Genomic DNA, 19331 nt, shown 5'->3' on the forward strand with positions numbered 1-19331 from the left:
AATTTGAATTTTGACATTTATTTGGATTCAAATTTGCCGCTCTTGAAATGCACCTGCTGTTGATGGAGTGCACCACGGGTGGCACGCTAGCGTCCCACCTAGCCCATAGAGGTTAAAAGCAAAACAATGTTCCAATGGGAAAACAATATCTGATATTTTGTTTATAGAACAACAGAATGTGTTATCACTGTGCTGCATCTAATAGCAAAACCAAATAACCTAAATTGTGGTTAAGATTGCATTAAAAGTACATGCTGTTCAAAATTCTGCCGTGTCCCGGATTTACGTTTACTATGTTACGTCTAGTCTATGAGACCAGACTTTAACATCAGAGCAATTGAGAAGATCTCCATAGATCTGCGACCTTCGCATGCCATCTTGAACATGCAAGCTTTCTAGGATCACATAAGAAGACATTTATAATTACAGTAAATTCCATAAGAAATTTCCAAAAACAATATGAAAGTATTGAATTTGCCAAATCAGGATGTTTTGTCCATTTGCCATGTACGATCATAGGAAGTCGGCTTCCAAACCCAAAAGTCAGTGAACCATGTCCAAATGGCATTTATACTGCCCAAATGATATATAGCCCCATGTTAAGCCATGAATCAACCTAGATGGTCTATTTGTCATGTATGATGAGGGAGAAGTGGGACTCTGTTGTTTTTAAATTATTTTTTGAAAAATGTCCAAAATGACCAAGGGCGCCCCCTATTGGATGGGCACGGGTGGGGGGGTGCTCCCTACCCAACCTTAGACCCATTGCTCCCCCCTAAAGGCATTAGAAACCATTTTTAAAATGTGCTTCTGATAACCCATTCCAATCACCTGGGGCACATTGACTGGCCCGATGAACTCGGGATGGCCGGGAAGTGACTGTGGAACCTCTCCATTGCTCATTGTGTTGATTTCATCATGTACATTTGGTGATGTTTTTTCACTGTTGAATCATATTGCAAAGACGCGTTACATTTGCAATATGTTTCAATGGGCATTTAGCATCACGAATTTGGCATGTTCAAAAATACTGCAGAAATGCATAATCAACTGGCCCGATGAACTCGGGATGGCCGGGAAGTGACTGTGGTTCCTCTCCATGGCTCGCTGTGTTAACCTGTTGGGGATAGGGGGCAGTATTTGCACGGCCGGATAAAAAACGTACCGATTTAATCTGGTTACTACTCCTGCCCAGTAACTAGAATATGCATATAATTATTGGCTTTGGATAGAAAACACCCTAAAGTTTCTAAAACTGTTTGAATGGTGTCTGTGAGTATAACAGAACTCATATGGCAGGCAAAAACCTGAGAAGATTCCTTACATGAAGTGGCCTGTCTGACAAGTTCTTGTTCTTCTTGGCTCTGTTTATTGAAAACTGAGGATCTTTGCTGTAACGTGACACTTCCTACGGCTCCCATAGGCTCTCAGAACCCGGGAAAAAGCTGAATGGTGTAATTCCAGCCTCTGGCTGAAAAACATTAGCGCGTTTGGATAGTGGCCGGTCAGAGTACCATCAGACTGAGGCTCGTGCACGAGTCGACCCCATGTTTTATTTTCTTTCGTCTTTGAACGTAAACACGCTTTCCCGTCCATGGGAACCCTTTTGTTCCAAAATGTTTAGTAAGACAATGCAATCGTCCGCCTTGACTATTATTGAAGCGCTGGTTGAAAAAGGCCCTAAAGATTTATGTTATACAACGTTTGACATGTTTGAACGAACGTAAATATATTTTTTTTGCACATTCGTGACGACAAGTCCAGCGCGCCTCGTACATTATGAGTAGCCTTCGGAACGCGCTAACAAGAAGGAACTATTGGGACATAAATTATTAACCTTTTCGAACAAAACTACATTTGTTGTGGACCTGGGATTCCTGGAAGTGCCTTCTGATGAAGATAATCAAAGCTAAGGGAATATTTACAATAGTATATTTGATTTTAGATGGTTCCAAGATGGCGCTAACATGTATCGCCTAGCCTATTTGTCTGAGCATACCACGTCGTTTATTGCAAAGTGTGATTTCCCAGTAAAGTTATTTTTAAATCTGGCAATGCGGTTGCATTCACGAGATGTTAATCTATAATTCTTTGAATGACAATATTACATTTTAACAATGTTTTCGAATAGTAATTTTGTAAATTGTAGCGCTGATTCATTGAGGGAAAATATTTTCTGAACGTCACGCGCCGATGTAAAATGCTGTTTTTATATATAAATATGAACTTTATTGAACAAAAAATAAATGTATTGTGTAACATGATGTCCTAGGAGTGTCATCTGATGAAGATTGTCAAAGGTTAGTGCTGCATTTAGCTGTGTTTTGGGTATTTGTGATGCATGCTAGTTGCTTTGAAAATGGCAGTGTGATTTTTTTTGGCAGGATACTCTCCTAACATAATCTAATGTTTTGCTTTTGCTGTAAAGCCTTTTTGAAATTGGACAACGTGGTTCGATTCAGGAGAGGTGTATCTATAAAATGGTGTAAAATAGTCATATGTTTGAGAAATTGAAGTTATAGCATTTATGAGGTATTTGTATTTCGCGCGACGCGATTCCACTGGCTGTTGACTAGGGTGGGACGCAAGCGTCCCACGTTCTCAGACAGGTTAAACCATAAAAAAACATAAAACACGTAGTTACGTTCTAGCTGCGGGTCCAGCTCTGACATTATGTGTAACCCTATGTAAGGTGACCCCGAATCCCGAGTTTCGGCTCGATAGGTCATTCGGTGCCCGAGCAACAACCTTAATTGGTGCTGAAAATCCACTTTTTTTCGGGCGTTGCTACGGGGTCCTTGAATGAGCTATCGGACAGAAACGTTGGGGTCCGTCTCTATGGGCCGAGGCGGTTTCAATGCACCTAGTCTTGCGGCTGTGGGACATTTCTAAATGTCGCCATTTTCGTGATGTTAAAATGAATTGAAAATATTGCAAATATACGAGGCTGTTTCTCGGTCTGAGAACCATCTAGAGCCACATAACTTACCGTGCACTATCGACTTGAGCTCTAGAACAGGTTTCTAAAGTTTCAGAGCTCTGACGGTTCTTTGACAGTTTGAACAAAAGTAACTATTGCGGGCACTGTGTGTCTCTAGGCCCCACACTGTGTTTCTCCATCATTGCTGTGTGTGTGTGTATTATTTTTTCTTGCAAATCTGATGGGATAAATGACTGATTTACAGTTCATGAGGGTTACCTAGTCACACATATGAAGTTTTTAAATGATCTGAATTTTTTAACCCTTCGAAACAGCCCCTGTGACCCATATTTAAGGCACTTCCGGTTGGCACAGGAAGCTATAAGTTTACACATATACTGATTGGGGTATGCTCTTACATAATCCTGAGTTTAAAGTCTCTATGTTAAGAATTGACTTATCCACACAGGGTTGAATGCAGTGCTTTTCACAATCTGCAGGCTGGTTATATCAAAACACCTTTAGTGTGTTTTTAACAACTTCCGGTTGCTCCAGGAAGCTTAGAATCGACACAGGTAGACCTCATAGTGGCCTGATGGATAGTCATCAAAGACAGGTTCATAAGACATTCATAACCCACATAGGCTTCAGGTTGAATTTAGGGGAATAGGCAATGTATTCCTATGGGGAGAAAAGTCATTGCAAACTGTTTGATGTTAACACCTTCTTTTCACTGCTAAGGGTTAATGCCACATGGTCAAGGTTAGGCTTGCACAGATCGGGAGGACCTCGGGAACATACCTGAGGTCGAATTGTGCTTCTAACCCTAACGGTTCTCTCGCTGTCACCCAAAAGCACTTGAAATTTAGAGCCAGGCTTAATTTTGGGCCTACTTTTTCTCACGGTCGCTGCGCTTAGACCGAGCGAGCTACGATCAAGCGGGGCGTCTTGTTGAACTCAGCATAGCCTAGAGATAATGGTAATGTCATTGCAGGCTCTGTGTGTCTTTAAGCACCGCACTTTGTCACTCCATCCTTGCTGTGAGTGTGTGCCTGTGTGTGTGTGTGTGTGTGTGTGTGTGTGTGTGTGTGTGTGTGTGTGTGAGTGAGAGTTTTTTCTTTGACATCTGTTGGGATAAATGACTGATTTACAGTTCATTTACAGTTCCCATCCGGGTTCAGCCAACAGGGGGCACACCCACCCCCTCTAATAAAACTGAATGTTGATAGGCTGTTAACTTCCTCTCAGGAGGTGAGTCACTTAGCCTTTCAACTAATTTCAAATGATAGGATGCTTATTTAAAACACTTTCTCTACATTTCAAGATAGCAGTTAGTTCATTTTGAGCATATCAAAGACAGCTGCAACTTTATCTTATTAACTTTCAAACCATTTTTTTTCACAATCTGCAGATTGGTTATATAGAAACACCTTTAGGGTGTTTTTAACAACTTCCGGTTGGCACAGGAAGCTATAAGTAAACACATGTTCTTATTGGGGTATGCTCTTACATAATCCTGAATTTAAAGACTTTATGTTAATAATTGACTGATTTACACAGGGTTGAATTGAGTGATTTTCACAATCTCCAGCGTGGTTATATCAAAACAGCTTTAGGGTGAATTTAACCACTTTTGGTTGCTCCAGGAAGCTTAGAATCGACACAGGTAGACCTCATAGTGGCCTGATGGTATGTCATCGAAGACAGGTTCATAAGGCATTCATAACCCACATAGGCTTCAGGTTGAATTTGGGACAATGTATTCCTATGGGAGACATGTCATTGTAATCTGTGAGATTAAAAAAAACATGTTTTTACTATTAAATGCTAATGCCACACGGTCAAGGTTAGGCTTGCACAGATCGGGAGGACCTCAGGAACATTCCTGTGGTCGAATTGTCCTTCTAACCCTAACGGTTCTCTCGCTGTCACCCAAAAGCACTTGAAACTTAGGGCCAGGCTTCATTTTGGGCCTACTTTTTTTCACGGTTGCTGCTCTCAGAGCAAGCTACGGTCAAGCGGGGCGTCTCGTTGAACTCGGCACGGCCTAGAGACTATGATGATGCCATTTTTAGTGTTGATTTCAAAATGCCATTTTGGTGATGGTACATCCCTGTTCAAACATATTGCAAATGTAACAAAGTCACTTAGCAGGTCATTGTCCATCAGTCAATTAGATATCATTCTGACACTAAACGGATACCATCTGACACCAAATCCACTTTTTCCAACTCGTTTAGAAGCCAACTATCACATATATCAGAGCAGGCCAATAATTCACAGCGCCTTCTGTTTAAAGCATAATAAAAACATAAAACACGTAGTTAAGTTCTAGCTGCGGTTTATTTGCATACTTAACTTACCGGGAAAGAGAATGATCGCATGGGAGGATCGGGTACGTTCCAAGTTGCCTTTTTTGTTGAAGTCATGATGCGCGTTTGTGTTGTAGGACAAATTACACAGAATCTGCACAGAATAAGAATATACATTCAAACTGCCTGGAAAAGCTTTTCTTAGATTCATTTAATTTGATATTCTTATATAAATTGAACAACACAGAAAGTAACCTCCCCTGCAGCCGATTGTGTTGACGTGCTGGAACGCGCTCCGCATTACATTGGGTTGAAGTTGCAGTACAGTACTGATCTTGGGTCAGTTTTCCGTTATTTTCTTGTACGACTTGGGGAGAGAAAGCAACATCACCCGCAAGGGTTTTGATCGGCCAACATGTTTTCTGACTGCAATGAGCACAACACCCAAAAATATTAAGTGAAATCAAGCATAGAAAACAGTATTTGCCATTGATAATGTATTTAAATGTTCCCTGGCAAAGATCCCAAAGAGTGCCATTACTTGGAGTAATCTCTGAACGGTTTCAAAATGCCTACCTGTTGAATATCATCTTGTCTGGAGCAAATAAATGTATCGGAAGAGTGGAGTGGAAGATTAAATACATTTCTTTCAATGCCTTCTGATTACAAGTGCACCAGTATCCAAAGTATTAAGCGAAATCAAGCACAGAAAACAGCATTGGCATTAATAAAACAAATTTTCCCACGAATTAAGTCGCACGTAAATGTGCGTCTTTTCGCAAAAATTAGGTTCAGAAAGTCTAAAACAGTGCATATAGGCATAAAACGACACGTTTTAAAACAGGGTTAAACAAAGACAACATTTATGTATATTCATAACGTTGAATTAGCCATTAAGAAGAACAAAAATGAAATATAAACTATCGCGTCTATATGGTTGTTGCAAAGGCTTGTGTGTAGCCTACTGGTTAAATTAGTGTCTTTTCGCACGAATTAAGCCACACAAAAACACACAAAAACGCACTAAATTTGCTGAAATACATTATGTGCATATATGCACGAATTGATTGTGAGACTGTGTTGCAGCGAGCGCAGCCATTACACTTGTAGTTTCCATCCAGTAGAGGCGTTGTTTTGGGGTGGTAAATCAGAGTTTAACAATTGTGCTCTGAGATTTCTGCCCCGCGAGAATATGTCCAAAAACACATTACCGATCTTAGTGTGCCAAAGTTTGTGAACAATTCCCCTTAATTTGTTCAGAGCACTTTGAATAGCAGGTAGTAAGAATGCTTCTTTTTTTTAAATTCATTTTTAATCTGACCATTTTTGTACCCGCTGTCCTTGAATTTTCTTTGCATCTCAGCCATATTTCTGTCGAAATCTGATTATTTTGTTTGCAAATGATTTTGATTCGACAGAATTGCCTGTAGGGAAAACTGTTTTTCAAGGGAAGCTGGTGACAGCTATCAGCCCTCAACAAACCGTTACGATCAGTAGGTTTCCTGTATATATCAGTGTATAGAACATTATCCTCATGTAACCGATGTGAAATGGCTAGTTAGTTAGCGGTGGTCCGCGCTAATAGCATTTCAATCAGTGACGTCACTCGCTCTGAGACCTGAAGTGGTTGTTCCCCTTGCGTTGCAAGGGCCGTGGCTTTTGTGGCGCGATGGGTAACGATGCGTCGTGGGTGTCAGTTGTTGATGTGTGCAAGGGTCCCTGGTTCGAGCCCAGGTTGGGGCGAAGAGAGGGACGGAACCTACACTGTTACACTCACACAACCAGAAGATCAAGGAAACGGATTTGACGAGTGACAGATTGCATAGTAAATCTCAGGTGCTCAGAACAAGAGTTAAGAAAAGCCTGGAATGCCTGGAGCTGTTTTGCATCACCCCTCCATAGAACAAAAATATCATAAATGAACCGTTTCCATATAATAATGTTAGGCAATACATATTTTTTGAGAGTATTGAGTACTGTTTCACATACAAATTAACATAGTTAGGAGCCATAGGTGATCCCATAGCAGTACCCTTCGTCTGAATAAAGAAATCATTTAGAAACATGAAATAGTTTCTAAACGTGTGTGTACTATTTCAGTAAATGTTATAACGCATGCCCTGGAAGGTTAGGGTCACGTTGCAGAAGAAAATGTTTCATGGCTTCAATACCGCCCTCGTGTGGAATATTCGTGTATAACGACTCAACATCAAAAGTAACAAAGTATTCACAGGGAGAGAATCAAGAGATTCAATAATAGAGATCATACTGCTGGTGTCCTTTACAAAGGAGGGGAGCTGTTCTGAGACCATACTGCTGGTGTCCTTTACAAAGGAGGGGAGCTGTTCTGCCAGTGGTCTAATAAAAAAAATAAAAAGTTGATAAAGGGACCGTTACTGCATCAAAGCCGCTACAATAGGACGGACGCCCTGGAGGTTTTGTAACATTCTTGTGTAATTTCAGCAAAATAGCCCAAAAGTCGTGTTATTTTGTGGTGATTTGACCAGAACCTAAATACTCATCTAGGACAGTGAAGATAGTGTTCTGAAATTGGGAAGTGGGGTCACTGCTAGGTCACTGCTAGGCATCCCTCCTGGACTTGCCCTGGCAGGCCACAGCTAAAGACTGTGAGAAACTTGCTAGCAAACGTTTGTGCTATGAAACTAAATATATACTGCACGCTGACCCACAAAACCTATTTTCTAGATTCATGATAGTGTTAGACAAAGCAAGGAAAGTGAACATCAAAACATGATGTAGTTTCATTGGGATTTGCAGCTGTTGTTGGTAGTTAATGAATCTGCTAGCTTCTGAAATAACTGACTCATCTTTTCAATATGTTATTAATATTTGCGCAGACCTATGCAGAATTTGCATGACAAGGGCGTTCCCATTTTTTTCAAACCTTGGGTCTGAAGTAAATGTAATCTGATCACTACCTTTTAATTTACACAGTAACTTTAACAAAATACTTGTATAAATGTTTGTACTCAAATGATGTAATCCAGATATGTATTTTGATACTCCCATGATACATCCACAGCAACTATTTCTACAGTTGGAGCCTGAGGCCCTTGACATCACAGACATTGAGAGTCAACACAGCGACCAACAGGATGACAAGACAACTAAGACTGATGAAGGAAAGACAGACATCACAACAATTTCTTCTAATTTCCCACAAAGCAGTAAGATAGGTGAGAGCGTTTTAGTCAACCATCATTTAATTCTCACAGTATAACTTTGATTTAGAGATACTCACTTCTCTCAATTGCTCTTGTTATTATGCACTATATTTTTGCGACACAACTGATAATTGCATTGATTGGTAACGTTGATTCTGTTGGCACTATTTTCAGCTGGTGCCAAGGCGGTTATTGTCAAACACACGTTAGTTAGTAATTTTGGCTTGTAAAAACTGTCACTCTGGCATTTTCCATCTTTTGCACCAGGTCTGGCAATTTACCTGTCTAACATCAGCTCGTTTGCACTGGGGTGGGAGGGGTGGCAATATCTGAGGTGTGTCCTTAAAATGTGCGCCAAAGTGCCAATTTCAAGAAGCGCAGGTGGGGACTTTTGAGAACCACTAAAATCAGCTCTTTTTGCAAACGCAGATGATTACAGCATGGATTTTGTCAGCGGTGGCCATGGCGCAATGCCCATGAAAATATATATTTTTTTGTACATCTTAATCACCAAAGCTTTATTAAACCATGTTTGTGAGCAGCAAAACAGTGAGCGAACGTTCCCTTTTTATCTATGTATTGGACATTCTTTTAGCCAGTTCCTGTTATTATTTTGGATGTGTGTAAAACCCCCTCCATGGACATGTGTCCATATGCCCATCATGGATCGAGAGATGCGATGATGCCGGTGACCCTAGTATTTAGAAACGTTTAAGTTATTTTCCTGTACAATTTCTTGTTTTACGTTTCATTTAATTCAAAATCAAGCCATCAATAGGCTATCCTACTACAACGAAGTCTGGTTCTTCTGCGTCGGTGCATATTTTTTTTTATCCTGGCCATGCATAAGCCAAGCAGCCTATCAATAAGAGGTTTTAAACGTGTCTACTCATCAGAGTGCCTTGAAATATTTTGGAGGTTTTTGCCCGCATGCTTTTGTATAATTCACAATTCACATACTGTACCTGGGCCGCTCCACCAATTCAATTCAGTTTTAACATTGTCATAACATGATCAACATGTTCAACTTAATGAAAAAACTAGGTTTTCCATCTCAAGAGGTTATCCCCTTGTGACAGGGAGAATGTAAGCTTGTTGTGTGCAACAGGGGGTGGCAATTGAATGTAAACTTAATATATATTTTTTTGTTAAAACATTTCTAGCCTGTCTATCAATGGGTAAAGTTATGCTCGACATGCTCTGTTTGACCACAAAACACCAGAACATTTCCAAAAAGAGTAGGACCAATTCACCTGCTTTTACACTAGGATTTCTTTTGAAAAAAAGGTATATTTAAAAAGGAACAATTTCACCATATTAAAATGAGAGTTCAGTTCCCGTAACAGGGACGTAAATTAATCACTAATCACATGAAATAAATAATAATATTCAGAAATGACTTTGTCAAAGCAACAAATAGCTAGGGCTTTACAATGAAAACTTTGAGAAATGTTGGGATTAAGTGGATTAAAATCTTAGAAATCACAGAGGGTGCACGGTGGGACATGTAAAATGCTGAATTTTGGCACTTTAGCAAATCTCTATTAACATTTAAAAAAATCTGATTTATTGAATTCTCCATGTGGTCTATATGAAAGGGCACTTCATTTAATATAAACGCCTTATAAAATGCAATATTAGTGCCCAATTTCTACTTAAAATGTCAAAGCATTATGGCACTTTTTGTAGAACGACCCACCTACATACTTCATTTTGCGTGTTCAAATATCCATCCCCATTTTCAAAGAGCGCGTCTCGTCTGATTACCAAAGACGCGCTCCTTCAAACTTATTTTAATTATTCAGTCCCATATCAATGGCAAAATGATCTTGCCTATTGAGAACGTGCCTCGCACATGAAATACAATTAATAAGAGCCTTTTTATTTCGGGAGAAGTGCGACTGTGATGTGTAAAGACATATAGACCTACATTTTGAAGCCAACTAGAACAATGTGGATTGAAAATAACATATTTAGCAAAACTGGATGCATTTTATTGTTGCTATTATTCGTTACTGTATGCTATTTAATAATTGTATCAATCCACAATATTGCGTTCCTTCCAGACGAATTGGAGTTGATTATAATGCAAAGACTGTTAATAATCTACACAATTTGAGACAACCGCATGCAGTATAACGCCATGAAGAACGTTGATTGGCCTGTGAGTGGTCAAGCTCTTGTCACACCTACAACTTATTTATTCATCCAAACCCTGCCCTTTTGCGCCACCGCCAGCTATTGCGCCCATTATTCCCGCTGTAAAAATAACTGAAATATTTCTGCCACACCCACAACTTGACAGCACTGCGTGGTTGCACTAAGATTTAATATTGTGTTAGATTTGTTAAAATAGAGCCAAGTGAATATTAAATCTTGAAGTGTCCTAACAAAAAACAACTCTCCTGTCTCTGTCTATACCTAACAGACATTGAAAACGAAAGTGATGATTTGGTGGATCCTTGTGATTAAAGTTTAATACCCACTTGCACAATTCCTTCGGCTCATCAAGATCAAGATACCATGGTTCATCTGGATCACTTTACTGACCCCCACATTTCAATCAACATGGATAATGTTGGCACAGTGAGCAAAAAATCTGTAAGAAATAGTTCAACAGCAGTGTTTATGCTATTGTTAAACAATTGGGGGGTCATTGAAATGTTCAGTATAAGTGATATTACATTTCCTGTACAAGTTAGGTTAAGCCTCTTTCAAGAATACTTGGCAATTTGGACCAACATCTCTCAGTAGTTAGAGCTTGTGTTAAAGCACTGCAACTATTTCTACAGTTGGAGGCTGAGGCCTTTGACATCACAGACATTAAGAGTCAACGCAGCGACCAACAGGATAACAAGACAACCAAGACTGATGAAGAAAAGAAAGAAATCACAACGTCTTCTAATTTCGCACAAAGTAGTAAGAAATTTACATTTTAGTAATTTAGTAGATGCTCTTATCCAGAGCAACTTACAATTAGAAGTAAGACAGGTGAGATTGTTTTAGTCAACCATCATGTCATAGCATTGTACGTGATTTACAGCTACTAACTTACAGTATGTACATTTAATTGTTCTTATAATTATTTTTCAGTGACACCTGTTCTGACAATTGCATTGATTGGTGGCACTGATTCTATGGAGATTGAATCTGGAAATCTCCTTCTTGGTCAAGATGATCTACCAGCAGCAGAACTCTCACAGATAGCACCCAAGATGTATGATCTACCAGCAGCAGAACTCTCACAGATAGCACCCAGGATGTATGATTTGTCCGGTCGTTGTGTCTCTGTCATCAACATGCTGGGCTTGCAGAGTTCTGAACTTACCCAGGAGAATTACATAGGTCCACTTGTGCATAAGCAGGGTATCAATGCTGTCCTCTTACTTCTACCATTGGGTCAGCATATTGATGAATTCAAAATGGGAGTGGGATGGCTGGAAAGAATGCTTGGAGAGGGAGCCCTTGCCTTTACAATAATCGTCTTCACCCACAAGAATGACCAAGACTTTGGGTTGGGTGATATAAAGGACAACAATGATCTGATGGATCTCATAGAAATGTGTGGAAATAGGTATCTCACCTGCAAAAAGAGTATGAATGATCCAACCGAGATTTCAACATTACTTGAACAGATAGACCTCATGGTGTCTGAAAATGATCTATGCTGCTACACAGGAGAAATGTATGATGAAGAGATCAGGAAACGGCAACTGAAAACAGATTGGGGTGACCGATCACAAAGCGAGGAGAAAACTGCATCAGGTAAGTCCTGTAGGAGGATTTTCCCCATCTTGACATGTGGCTCCGTCTACACACACTTACCCCGATCGTTGACGATACCCAAAAACTGTTTTCCGGTCTATATCTTGCATATTAAGATAGGCAGAGTGCGAATTATACCGTGACATTCGAGGGGGGGGGGTCTATTTTTTTCAATAGACCTCCTATGTGTGCACGCGCTTGAGTGGGCCTGCTTTTTTATTGGCCTAATAGTAAGTACATGTCATTTATGGGTAAAACATGTTTTATTACCTTTTAATTTGGCATGAACACATCCAGTTAGGATGTTTTCATCTTATTGTCAAACAAATAACTTCAAAAAGTCGGCTACCTGCACATGTTCATCCACTCCAAAAGAATTCCAGTACCAAACAGTGCACTGTGCACTCACACCATTTGATGAATGGAAAGAGACATCTGTTACAAACACCAAAAACTGTAATGACATTTGGGGATTGTCATTGACCACGTTTACATGCAAATCAAATCAAATCAAGCTTTAAACAGCACATTTCATAAATGGAATGAAACGCAATGTGCTTTACAGGAAAAAACAAATAAAAAAACGTTGAAAATAAAAGCTGAAATATTTACTACACAACAAGCATAAGATAAAAAACAAAAGAATGACACTAACTGAACAACTAAAAAGCACCCGAAGGAAAAGCAAAGCTAATTAAGATCTATTTTAAATATGTTCACAGTTTCAGCCCCCCTCATGTTCTCTGACAGGCTATTCCAGAGGCTGGGGGCATAATAACTAAAGGCTGCCTCTCCATGCCTCTTGGTCCTAGGCTTTGGGATAGTTGAAAGGCCACTGCCAGAGGACCTGAGGGACCTACTGGGCACATAACTTAAAAGCATATCTGACATGTATTGGGGTGAACTATCGTGGATTGATTTAAAAACCAAGAGAAGAATCTTAAAATGAATTATAAAACTCACAGGCAGCCAGTGCAGAGACCTTAAAACCGGTGTAATGTGCACTCTCTGTCTGGTCTTGGTCAGTACCCATGCTGCAGCATTCTGTATGTTTTGTAGTTGACCAATGGCTTTCTTGGGTAGACCAGACAGGAGAGCATTACAGTAGTCAAGCCTGCTTGTAATAAAAGCATGGATGAGTCTCTCTGTATCAGCCTGAGAGAGAAACGGCCGCACCTTGGCAATGTTCCTCAGGTGGTAAAAAGCTATTTTGGTCACATTCCTAATGTGTGACTCAAAATGTAGTCCAGAATTGAAAATAACACCAAGGTTTTTTACCTGGTGTTTTATCTTTATTGCCTGTGAATTCAAATGTGCGGCTAGATTCTCTCTCTGTGCTTTGGGTCCAACAATAAGAACCTTCGTCTTTAACTGGAGGAAGTTATGAGCCAATCAAGTATTTAAATCACTAATACAGTCTAATCATTTTTCAGTGGATCTAAAATCCTCTGGTGACACAGAAATGTAAAGTTGTGTATCGTCTGCGTAGCAGTGAAAATCAATGCTGTGCTTTCTGATAACGCTGCCAAGGGGTAACATATATAAACTGAACAGTACCGGACCCAAAATCGAAACTTGTGGAACGCCACATGTGATATGTATTTTCTCTGAGTTATGTTCACCAAGGGTTACAAAAAACTCTTGACCGGTTAAATAGGTCTAAAACCAATTCTGTCTGTCCAGAAGGACATCATGGTCAACAGTGTCGAATGCAGCACCTAAATCTAAGAGTACAAGGACAGAGAGCTGTTTGGCATTTGTGTTGGCTCTATAATCATTTACTACCTTAACTAAGACTGTCTCTGTGTTGGCTCTATAATCATTTACTACCTTAACGAAGGCTGTCTCTGTGCTGGGCACGATAACCAGATTGGATTTTTTTTTAAATGCTGTTGGCACTTAAAAAATAATTTAGCTGTTTGATCACCAATTTCTCCAGAATTTTGCTTAAGAATGGAAGGTTGGAGATTGGCCAAACATTGCTAAAAGCTGAAGAATCTAGATTACTTTTCTTCAGAAGGGCTTTCACCATAGCAGTTTTTAGTGCACACCAATATCCCATTATTATTCGGGATACTTAAGTATTCTGTTTTTGAGTTGAGGCATATAAACATCATATCCCGTTTACAATAACCCAAAAAACTTGTATCCCGGTTATGAGAAACCTGGATAAGATACCTGGGATATGCTAATCTTAGACGGAATACTGTGGCATGTAAACATCTTATCCCGTTTACTGTTGTTTTTCACGGTCTGTGCAGGCTCAGTTTCACATATCATGGGTGTTGTGTGATGTTTTCACCCGATTGTCAAACAAATCACTTCAAAAAGTAGGTTTGATCCACCGTAATCATTTCATAATCATTTATTTTGCTGATTCTCATACTGGACCGCTTATAATTTCTGACATTTGGTAGGCCATATAAAAAATGTAGACATTTGGTAGGCCATTTGTTTGTCAACAAGTTGCAGCTTCTCTTCTGTCATAACTTGCTGCTCCAGAAGATTAAATAAAGTAGTGCTCACCGGAATAATGTCTTACAGAGATAGAATGAATGCATTTGTAATCTACAGTATCTAGTTAACACCGGTAAAGTTGTCCATTTCATTTAGGGACCGGGGAGAAAACACAATAACTCCAAAACTGTGGAAAGATAGGTCCTGTGCAAAATGTCCAAATGTCATCAGTTGACAGGTTTTAAGCTGAGAAAAGGATGAAACCCATTTATGATAAGACTTCAGTTGGTCTTGGATGCACATTTTATGTGGTTGAAATACTGTCTGCTTGTACAACAGTGTCAAAGATAACATATTACACGCACATTTGCATTTTCTCAGGAGATGCTGAAAGAAATAATATTTCTCCACTCCTGTTCCGAGACAATTACATCTTTTTGTATTAGTTTAATGCAAGAGATGCATCATTTTGCAGGAGTTAATATTATATTATACAACATGTGAGAGGTTTTAGGCCTACTGTCACTGTCCATATTTCAGTTACTATTCCATTTAACCTATATGAACTTATATGAGGAATATTCTGTTTATTCATGGGTACAGTGATACTCGTGAGTGGGATATCAAAGGTGCAAAGCTTATCCCAAATAAGACCTTAAGCTACTACCTTGAGCTACTATCCGGAATACATGTTTGCATGTAAACGTGGTCAGTGAATCTACTCTTGTAGCCTGAAATAATTCATGCCTCTTGCAGACAAAATTACCTTTTTTTGTAGAAAGAAAGGTTGGGACACCTGAAACGGGGCTGAAATAAGGGACTGTCCAGGGATGACAAGTGCAGCCACATGGGGAAAAAACATTTTTAAACCATGACACAGAGTTGGGGGAGTTGGTTAATTTGGAATAAGCTTTTATTTTAATATTTAGCACTATAGCAGTACAAATTGCATTTTAAACAAAAAGAAGAATGGTTAAATTAGCATTATTTAGAGATGCCTTTGAAACAGTAAATATCAATTCGATCTTACCAAAACTATCAATAAGAATAACGTAGTAGATTGAGATTGTTTAGAGTTTTAGTTTTAACATCTTAGTGTTGTGTGTTTTGCAGAATATGGCCATTCTGACATAAAAAATGTAATAACTAAAAATAATACATATGTACCAAAAAACAAATCTGGGGGAATCAACTAGTCTGCCTAGACTAGTCTGCCAGGGGTGTCAAACTAATTCCATTGAGGGCCTAGTGTCTGCAGGTTTTTGGTTTTTCCATTCATTAAACCCTAGACAACCATCAATCAAGTACAAGGGAATGAGTTTGACACCTGTGCCATAGACAGATTGTTTGTCTCCCACATTAAAAATGTTCCGACATACCAATCTGCACAGATACGAACATCAGTTTGGTAATGGACGAACAGGAATTCCAGCTGTCTTATGTACCTGCCTTATCTGCTTGTTGCCCTGGTGTAAACATCCCCACCAGACACAAAATTGGTAGCTAGATAGATTGAGATCACATAAAATGTTTTCAATCTGTAACTCGCAAGTGAGTAGTTTGACAGCTAACATTACAGTGCCTTCAGAAAGTAATCACACCACTTGATATTTTGTTGTGTTACAGCCTGAATTTAAAATGGATTAAATTGAAATTGTGTGTCACTGGCCTACACACAATACCCCATAATGTCAAAGTGTAATTATGTTTTTAGAAATGTTCAGTCACTAAGTATTCAACCCCTTTGTTATGGCAAGCCTAAATAAGTTCAGGAGTAAAAATGTCCTTAACAAGTTACATAATAACTTGCATGGACTCACTCTGTGCGCAATAATAGTGTTTAACATGATTTTTGAATGACTACCCCATCTCTGTACTGCACACATACAATTATCTGTAAAGTCCCTTAATCGAGCAAAGAATTTCAAGCACAGATTCAACCACAAAGACCAGGGAGATTTTCCAATGCCTCGCAAAGCAGACATTGAATATCCCTTTGAGCATGGTGAAGTTAGTAATTACACTTTGGATGGTGTATCAATACACCCAGTTGCCAGAGAGGAAGGAAATCGCTCAGGGATTTCACCATGAGGCCAATGAGTTTAATGGCTGTAATAGAAGAAAACAGAGGATGGATCAACAATATTGTAGTTACTACACAATACTAACCTAAATGAAGCCTGTAGAGAATACAAATATTCCAAACATGCATCCTGTTTGCAATAAGGCACTAAAGTAAAACTGCAAAAAATGTGTCAAAGAAATTAACTTTATGTCCTGAATACAAAGCGTTATGTTTGGGGAAAATCCCACACATCACTGAGCACCACTCTTCATATTTTCAAGCATGGTAGTGGCTGCATGATGTTATGGGTATGCTGGTCATCGGTAAGGACTAGGGAGTGTGTCGGGATAAAAAGAAACAGAATTGAGCTAAGCACACGCAAAATCCTAGAGGAAAACCTGGTTCAGTCTGCTTTCCAACAGACTCTGAGAGACAAATTCTCCTTTCAGCAGGAAAATAACTTAAAACACAAGGCCAAATATACACTGGAGTTGCTTACCAAGACAACATTGAATGTTCCCGAGTGGTCCAGTTACAGATTTGATTTAAATCGGCTTGAAAATCTATGGCAAGACTTGAAAATGTCTGTCTAGCTATGATCAACAGCCAACTTGACAGAGCGTTAAGAATTTTAAAAAGTATAATGTGAAAATATTTTACAATCCAGGTGTGTAAAGTTCTTAGAGATTTACCCAGAATGACTCACAGCTGTAGTCGCTGCCAAAGGTGTTTCTAACATGTATCGACTCAGGGGGTTGAATATTTATGTAATCAAGATATATTAGTGTTTCATTTTTTTATACAGTACCAATCAAAAGTTTGAACACACCTACTCATTCAAGGGTTTTTCTTTATTTTTACTATTTTCTACATTGTAGAATAATAGTGAAGATATCAAAACTATGAAATAACACATATGGAATTATGTAGGAACCCAAAAAGTGTTAAACAAATCAAAATATATTTTATATTTGAGATTCTTCAAAGTAGCCACACTTTGCCTTGATGACAGCTTTGCACGCTCTTGGCACTCTCTCAACCAGCTTAATGAGAAAGGCTTTTCCAATAGTCTTGATGGAGTTCCTACATATGCTGAGCACTTGTTGGCTGCTTTTCCTTCAGTCTGCGTTCCAACTCATCCCAAACCATCTCAATTGGGTTGAGGTCAGGTGATTGTGGAGGACAGGTCATCTGATGCAGCACTCAATCACTCTCCTTGTTCAAATAGCTCTTACACAGCCTGGAGGTGTGTTGGGTCACTGTCCTGTTGAAAACAAATGATAGTCCCACTAAGCACAAACCAGATGGGATGGTGTACCGCAGCAGAATTCTGTGGTAGCCATGCTGGTTAAGTGTGCCTTGAATTCTAAATAAATCACTGACAATGTCACCAGCGAAGCACCCCCACATCATCACACCTCCTCCTCTATGCTTCACGGTTTGAACTACACATGTGGAGAACATCCGTTCACCTACTCTGCGTCTCACAAAGACACGGCGGTTGGAACCAAAAATCTCACATTTGGACCAAAGGACAGATTTCCACCAGTCTAATGTCCGTTGCTCGTGTTTCTTGACCTAAGCAAGTCTCTTCTTCTTATTGTTACTTGAACTCTGAAGCATTTATTTGGGCTGTAATTTCTGAGGCTGCTAACTCTAATGAACGTATTCTCTGCAGCAGAGGTAACTCTGGGTCTTCCTTTCCTGTGGGGGACCTCATGAGAGCCAGTTTCATCATAACTCTTGATGGTATTTGGACTGCACTTGAAGAAACCTTCAAAGTTCTTGAAATGTTCCAGATTGACTGACCTTCATGTCTTAAAGTAATGATGGATTGTCGTTTCTCTTTGCTTATTAGAGCTGTTCTTGCCATAATATGCACTTGGTCTTTTACCAAATAGGGCTATCTTCTGTATACCACACCTACCTTGTCACAACACAACTGATTGGCTCAAACGCATTAAGAAGGAAAGAAATTCCACAAATTAACTTAACAAGGCACACCTGTTAATTGAAATGCATTCCAGGTGACTACCTCATGAAGCTGGTTGAGAGAATGCCAAGAGTGTGCAAAGCTGTCATTAAGGCAAAGGGTGGCTATTTTGAAGAATCTCTCAAATATAAAACATATTTTGATTTGTTTAACACTTTTTTGGTTACTACATGATTCCATATGTGTTATTTCGATGTCTTCACTATTCTACAATGTAAAAAAATAGTAAAAATAAAGAAAAACCCTTGAATTTTTTATCAGCCAAGCCCAGGTAAAAGGTTGTAATGGCTTCCAAAAGTGCTTCCACCAATTATTACTCTAGGGTGTGAAGACATACGCAATCAAGACATCTTTGGTTTTTTATTTGTAATAAATTGACACTATTCTTTCATTTTTCTTTCACTTTGAAAATGTGGAGTAGATTGTGTAGATCGGTAAGGGGAAAAAATCTAATTTAATCCCTTTTTAGATAACATTTTAAGGCTGCAAAATGTGAGACTGCAAGGGGTGTGTAGACTTTCACTGGAGACTGTATCTCTTAAATATCACTCTGCGTCACTCTTAAGTATGTGTGTTGATAGTACGGCAGATGTTTTGACTTACTAAGCTATTAAAATGTGTTTGGTTAACGTTA

The 19331-nt window shown here is 39.2% G+C and overlaps 1 protein-coding gene across 6 annotated transcripts in view; it reads left to right on the plus strand.

Annotated features, from left to right (window-relative positions):
- The window catches only part of LOC106607151 (interferon-induced very large GTPase 1), a 32930-nt gene that overhangs the window by 3255 nt on the left and 10344 nt on the right, over positions 1-19331 (plus strand). For 3 of the 6 annotated variants that reach the window (XR_014392665.1, XM_045720437.2, XM_082976537.1), the window contains 4 exons: positions 8276-8429; positions 10846-11018; positions 11210-11336; positions 11511-12182. The gene's annotated coding sequence lies outside the window, so the exon portion shown is untranslated. The remainder of the gene's footprint in view (positions 1-8275; positions 8430-10845; positions 11019-11209; positions 11337-11510; positions 12183-19331) is intronic. The other 3 variants (XM_082976538.1, XM_082976539.1, XM_082976540.1) reach the window with 2 other exon arrangements.

The sequence above is a fragment of the Salmo salar genome, chromosome 06 (assembly GCF_965601325.2).
Source record: "Salmo salar chromosome 06, fSalSal1, whole genome shotgun sequence".
In the NCBI taxonomy this organism is placed as follows: Eukaryota; Metazoa; Chordata; class Actinopteri; order Salmoniformes; family Salmonidae; genus Salmo; species Salmo salar.